Here is a 6,000-nt window from a genome sequence, read left to right as displayed (position 1 = left end):
CACAACCCTTATTTTCTCGCATGCAGAACCAAGTGCTGGATGGCCTCCTGAAGCACTCAAGGAACTACATATCCCTACCACGGACTGCCTAGGAGATCTTTGACACAAAAGTTGGCTTCCATGCACGGGCAGGCAAGCCAAATTGTATTGGTGCACTTGACTGCACCCATGTGGAATTGGTGGTCCCACATGCAATGTAGGTGGTGTACCGCAATCATTAGCTATATCACTCAATCAATGTACAGATGGTATGTGACTCCAGCAAGATCATCGCACATAGGACCTCATCACGAGTTTGGCGGTAACCCTTAAATGTGGCAGTAGCGCTATTACCGCTGCATTTAAGGGTCTGCCAAATCATGACCATGGCGGATTTCCGGCGTGTTTACTGCCAGCGGGAAATCCGCCAGCGGAAATAGCGCAAATTTTCCCCATTGACCCAATGGGGAATGAGGAATTCCCGAATGGGTCCAATGGGGAATGGTCAATAACTGTTCTGCCAAATCCGTGATCCGTAATAGAGCCGGTGTTACCGCCCAACTCGTGATGAGGCCCATTGTTGTGCCCGATTTCCTGGATCAACTCATGACTCAATGGTTCTGCGGAACTCCACGCTACCACGCTACATGGAGCGATATGAAGGACGACGTGCCTGGCTGCTTGGTAAGTTGCATGACAGGCACATGGCATTGAAATGGGGGGGAGAGATGCACACACTACCATGGTGCCATTGTTGTGGTGACAGCACAGTGTTCACATCCCAAAACACTGTGCCCCAAAGCATCCCAAACTGAACATGACAACCAATCCCCATAGCAATGAACTAAGCTGCACACCAATCACAACATGCCAAACTTTCAACCACCCCACATCCCACATCCCACAACATGTGCACCACCCATCATCAGACCTCACCCTCCATAACACAATCCAGCAACATGCTGTGAGTATACACAATGTAAATGTCTGCAGCAAATCACTACACAGGACAAGCATGCATGAGAGGGCACAAAACAAAACCACCAAGGGAATCCACTGCTTGTCACAGGGCCACCACCACAGTAGTGCAGCATGTCACCATGGGAATAATCAGTGCTGAATGCTAAATAATGCAGAGGCTACTGCCAACGCTGCCAGTAAGAAAATCATAGAGAACACTACACATCAAATATATACACAAACACAGCGGTATGCGTGCACAATGCATGAGCAACATCAAGGCAGTGTACACCGTGTATCATCTTGAAGATGCAATCCACACCATAAGACCATGGCACAGCACACATTGAGGCAAGGTCAAATGTGTGCATACAACCAGGGACATGTGCATGTGACCAACAAATATCTGCAGGCATGTGTGGTAAGTACAGCTGTCCATCATGGATTCACTAACACATACCTTATTTTGCACCCATGCAGGTGATAGTGGCTATCCCTTGAAGCCGTGGCTCCTCACCCCTGTCCAGAAACCCGCAGAACAGGCACGAAGAGGACTACAATCATTCCCATACCCGTACCCGTGTGATCATCGAGCAGACCTTTGGCCTGTTGAAGGCATGTTTTCACTGCCTCAGCCGGTCGGGTAGGGCACTCCTCTACAGGCATGAGAAGGTGGCCAAGATCATCATGGCATGTGTCATGCTGCACAACATGTGTATCCAACGGGACGTGCCCCTGCCCCCTGACATTGAACAGCAACCACAAGGTGAAGATGAAGAGGATGAAGAAGATGTAGAAGATGTAGGCACACATCATTGCGGTGCAGATGCACAGGAGGGACGTGCTTTGTGCCAGTCTGTGATTGGCCAATATTTCTAAGACACATGGGTGCAGAGGGTGCCATGAAAGTGGGACTGAGGGCACTGGGTGTGGAAGTGCATGTACACTATGCACTGTAGACCAATGAATGACACATATACAATAAGGAATGTCCACTCAAGTATTTTTTCAGGTACACAAAGGGTGTATTAAACAGTAAAATAGTAAAAAGTGCTCATACCCTCCACCTCAAACACACCCTCTCCCCCCTCCGCCTCCCCCCACAACTCCCCCACACACCCTCTCCCCCTCCCCCACAACTCCCCCACACACCCCCTTGCCCCCCTCACAACTCCCCCACACACCCTCTCCCCCCCTCCCACTCCCCCACAACTCCCCCACACACCCTCTCCCCCTCCACCTCTCCCACAACTCCCCCACACACCCTCTCTTCCCTCCCCCCTCCCCCCACAACTCCCCCACACATGGTGTTCAATCAAATGCTGCAGGTTTCTGCATCAATTGCCATATTCAGGTTGCCCCATCTACATTTGACCACTTCCCGCATCTGGTGGCGGCATGGTGCTCGCAGACCGCCGAAGGGGGCTGGTCTGAGTGGAGCTCGATGAAGAGGCCGTGTCTGCTTTCTCCGGTCTCAGGGCAGGACGCTCTGCCTCCAAGGCATCCACTGTACAGCAAAGGACCTGCCTTAACGCAGACAACTCCTCGCAGATACGAGTTGTGCTGGCCTCAATAGCCTGTCTCAAGGACGCAGTGTTGTCCCGGCCCTCCTGCCTTGCCTGGGCACCGTCCGATACAAACTATCTGACTAGACCTGTCAGCTCCTCCTGGCGCTGCTCCGTCTGTGCCATTTGCTGCACCCCATACCGGACACCAGTGGAGGTGGATGCTGCATGTGCCAGATGTCCCAAATCATGTGGCTCCTTTGTGGGGCTCAAGCTCCCTTGCCCTGGCTCCCCTCCAGACTGCTCCTGTGTGCTGTCATTGGTGGTGCTGAATGGTGTGATCAGGGGTGATGGCGGGGGACTGGGTGTGGCAGGTAAGTCTGATGACTCATCCTTCACAGGGACACACACCTGGCCTTGGCTCTGTACATCCTTGTCGCTATGGGGTGCCGTGGGTGCCGCCTCCCTGACAGAGCTGTAGGCAGCTGAAAGAACCCCATCGTCCACTGGCTCCTGTGCAGTGGACACAGCTGTTGTGGGGACTGTTGCTGTGGCAGTGGCCCTTTGCCGCCCCAGTGACATAGCATCCAGTGGTGCCTTCCCCTTCAGTGGCAGTTCTGGCTTGTCTGGGCCTTTTGATGTAGAGGGCCTGTTGCCTTCCTACCTGCCCCTGGCCTTATTCCTGGGAGTTGTTGCCTGAGCTGCTGAGTCCCGGGCCTCGCTGTCAGCATCTGAGCTTGGGGAGGACCGAGAGAGGGACGGCATCAGTGATGGTTCTACATGCATCACACATTTATTGGTATTATTGCTGTTCTACACATTAGAGGGGATTAGGTATTGGAGTTTTGACATTCAGGTTGCTTGCTATATGGGGGGAACATGCAGGCATACGTCAGGATCACACATGTTTGAGGTGGTGTATGCTGTGTGACATGCATTTCTGTTGTGGACTGCGTGCAGTGTGACTAATGCCATTTCCATGTTTGTGGGGTGTATCTGAGGTATGGCATTGGCATGCTGCATGCATGTGGATGTGTCAGTGCTGAGGACGGCATCTAGGCAGGGATGTTGTGTCTGTAATGGGCCATGCATTGCCTCATGGCACAGTCACATTGGTGGACTATCATCATACTTTGCATTACAGTGTTTTCTTAGGACACTCACCTCCATCTGTCGATGACATGACGCCATGTTCCATCTCGCCCACACCTTCGATAGACTCAATGCTGATAGTGCTGGCGCAGGTTTCCTCCCAGCGGCTGAGTTTAATTGGCGAGCTAGGACCTCCACCAGTAGCCAGGCCCTGGCTCCGGTTGGCCGACATGATGTTACGCACTCTGAAGCGCAGGTTGTTCCAACGTTTACGCATGTCCTTCATTGTGCGGGGGCTGTTCCCAACTGCACTCACTTAATGGGCTACTTGTTCCCATAGTTCTTTTTTCTTGAGCTGGGCTGCTCTCTTGAGGTCATTTGCAAAGTCCACCTCAGCATTTTCAGCCAACGTGTCTGCTAGCATTGTGAGCTCGTCCTCCGAAAACCACTCCTTATGCTGCCGGGATGCCCCTTTCTTCACTGCCTATGGCATGATGTTGGTGGAGTAGATGTTTTTTTTCTGTCGGAATGAGGCTCCAGGTGCTGAGTAGTGAGGATGGCAATGGATTGTGTCTTTAAAGATGGCCGCCGTGCCCTTTCCCGTTCCGGCGCAATGACGTTACTTCCGGTTCCGCTTATTAGCAGTGGCCGCTATTAGCGGTGCCCGCTAATGCCGTATCAATTGATGCCAGGCCCGTAATTTAGAGTTGGACGGCAGCGGTAGTGCTGTCTGCGCTTACCAGGATGCCACTATGGGGCATTTTTGGGACTTTAGCGGCATGGTGGTACTGTCGATACTGGCATGCCACTACCCGCTACGCTCGTGCATGCAAACTCGTAATAGGCCACTGTTAGCAGCCTCCTTCCGACACGGACACAGTATTTGACCCGTGCCGGTAAAAACTGTTTTTACCTCCAACCTCGTACTGACCCGCTATGACTTGACATGTCTTTTGTTTTGGAAATTTGGAAATGTAATTTTTTTTAATGTATTCTCTTTGCTCTTTTTCATTTGTTTTTACAAACCAATTCAAAATACAAAAGAAACACAACATATTGCTTTCAGCAATATGTTATTTAGGTGATTTCATTTTGGAATTATGTAGTGTAAGGGGTTCTTTAGCAGATGGTGGTAACTGGGGGTTGTTACCCTACTCCAGGGAGTCCTCCCCCCATCACAGTCTAAAGAGAAAAGACCATGGACCTTTCTTTCACCTTCCGGACTGATCTGTGCAGAGGATCAGATGGAACCCCAGTGCTGAGGAGAGGGGACCTGGCACTTGTAGAAACGTGACCTTCTCCACTGTGTGAAGGTTGAGGGAAAGACATCATAGTGGATTCCCTAGCGGGTTGGGTGGGGGCACACTGAAGGTTGAAGGAAACTGAGCAACAGGTTCTTGAAGCCGTCCCTCTGCCAATGTGGACAACAGCAGGAAACTTAATTCTAGAGAGTGCGCCAGTTTACGTGGCTGGGAGATGGTGATGTGCATCGTTCTTTGCTTCCTCTGTTACCCTGCATGGCACATATTTTCCCAAGTTCCTTTAGGTATCCTTGGCACCTTTCCAGTAACTATTGTAGAACCCTTAGGACAGTGCCTCCCAAGAGGTCTAGGGTAAATGGGCGTACCAGGAACCTGATCTTGTCAATCTGGAAAAATGAATACCCTTCATTTGAATGATAGACGTAACTTGATGGCCGTGGGCCAACAGTCTTATGCACCGAATTGGAGAAATATGAAATGCTATGCTTGACCAACGAGCGGCCATTTTAAAAGTAGTAAGAATCGCCATTTTGCTTGTTAACCATTGCTCATTGCTTTCTGTCTAAAAACTGCTTTGCAGCTTGCAATTCTTGCGGATTCTGCTTACTCTGCTCAACTGTTAACATTGTTGTCTGAATATGAAAGGAAAAGGTCGCGGGACTGAATAGTTTGCTGAAAACTCCTCATGAGTAGCCCAGAGAGGAATGCCTACGCTCCCTCTCTGTAGCCTTGGGAGGAAGCTGCAGGGCATTTAATCACTTCACAGCTGCCAGCCAGTCTCGTACGATGGTAGAATATGTTAAAATAATACAGTTAAAGGCTTGAATTATACTTCTCTTACGGCCCCCCTTCGCAAAACCCTTTAGAACGTGTCGGCTCCCAGGACACGAATAGTACTTCATAGATAGCAAAGCTTGGAATGTGGCTCTTCCCCCATGTACAGATTGCTTCCAAGAACAGAACCACTGTGTTCTAAAAGATGCCTCCGCACTTTCTAAATTGCACATTGTTACTAGAATAGACATCGAAAGCATTATAATCGTCATACTCGTCGGATATGTCCATCGTCATCCCGAGTTCAAAGGAACTTAATACAGAGGGGTGTTGAACATGGCTTTGCTGATTGTATGATATGCATTTTGTATATATGTAACTGATGTACGTAATTCGCTCTCTTGCATCCCTTCGAGGTCTAGGAAACT

Source organism: Ambystoma mexicanum, chromosome 11 (assembly GCF_040938575.1).
Source record: "Ambystoma mexicanum isolate Mex_15411 chromosome 11, UKY_AmexF1_1, whole genome shotgun sequence".
NCBI lineage: Eukaryota > Metazoa > Chordata > Amphibia > Caudata > Ambystomatidae > Ambystoma > Ambystoma mexicanum.
The sequence above is the reverse complement of the archived record's forward strand: the minus strand, read 5'-3'. Positions refer to the sequence as shown.